Source organism: Cherax quadricarinatus, chromosome 24 (genome assembly GCF_038502225.1).
Source record: "Cherax quadricarinatus isolate ZL_2023a chromosome 24, ASM3850222v1, whole genome shotgun sequence".
In the NCBI taxonomy this organism is placed as follows: domain Eukaryota; kingdom Metazoa; phylum Arthropoda; class Malacostraca; order Decapoda; family Parastacidae; genus Cherax; species Cherax quadricarinatus.
In genome coordinates this window covers 12,194,565-12,195,766 of record NC_091315.1, presented here as the reverse complement: position 1 = coordinate 12,195,766, position 1,202 = coordinate 12,194,565, and positions in this window count along the sequence as shown.

Sequence of the window (1,202 nt, the reverse complement as noted above, 5' to 3'; positions counted from 1 at the left end):
CTGAAAGAATTTTCATTAACCTTTATTACAAATAAAACCAAAAAAATGGGAATTCAAAGCAAAAAATTCTAAATAAATGTAACAAAATAGTTTTATTGCAAGACATAAATTATTCATAATTTAACAAAATTGTGGATAGTGCTGAAAAAAAGTTATGAAACTTTCCCTTCATGGGAGGATCCTTGATACCAGTGATGGTCTCTTGATCTTAGGAATTAGACCAATGCTCCCTTTCCTTGTATCAACCATTTTGCCAAGTGTTGTATGCCCCATACATATTTAACATTCCTCATGAATGTAATAATAAAAAGGAATTTTACATAAAATAACTAGTCCTAGAGGGCTTCAAATATTAACCAGGAGTATCTATGTACAGTGGAACCTTGGTAATCTAACTTAATTCATTCCAGAAAGCTATTTGAATACCAATCTGAGTACTGAACAAATTTTTAACAACCAATTTTCTTTTTTTTGTTGGCTGTTATCACTAATCTTATTAGGCCCCATGGTAACTTATTTATACAAATAATGTAAAAGAAAAAAAACTAAAAAATGCAAAGAAACATGAAATAGCTTAGTGAAGTTCTGGCAGGTCATGTTTGTTTGGTCAAGTGCCGAGCAAATGGTCAACTACCGACTGCTTTTTTTTACCAAAGCGGTCGAATGCTGAATTGGTGAGATTCATTCTGGATGTGGGTCTAAGAGAGCATGTAGGCCAGAATGAATTTTAACAATCAACTAAAGCTAAATTATGTTTATAGAATTGCTCACAACCAGTGTCCCCAATATCTTGTTGACAATTTTGTTAAAGCTGGGAACCAGTGCAATTACAGAACTAGGGGAAGGGAGAACAAATTTGTAGTACCTAGAGTCAGTGGTAAGGCTTTAAAGACATTTTTCTGTACTGCTATAAAAGAGTGTAATAGACTGCCTGCACATGTTAAAGCCTGTCATAGCATGAGCCAGTTTAAGAGGAGAGCCAAAATATACCTCATGAATAAGGCTACAGAAAGGGAGGAGAGTCATTTCTTGTATGAAAATAACAAATTTTGTCTCTCCTCTAGTAGTGTATCTTTTATTGTAACTGTTTTTACATAGTTAAGATTATTATTATAATCATGGGGGGAGTGCTAAATCCATAGGGATTATATAGCACCTGTGGAAGGAGGGGGTGATGGAAGGTATTCAGACTCAATTCAGGG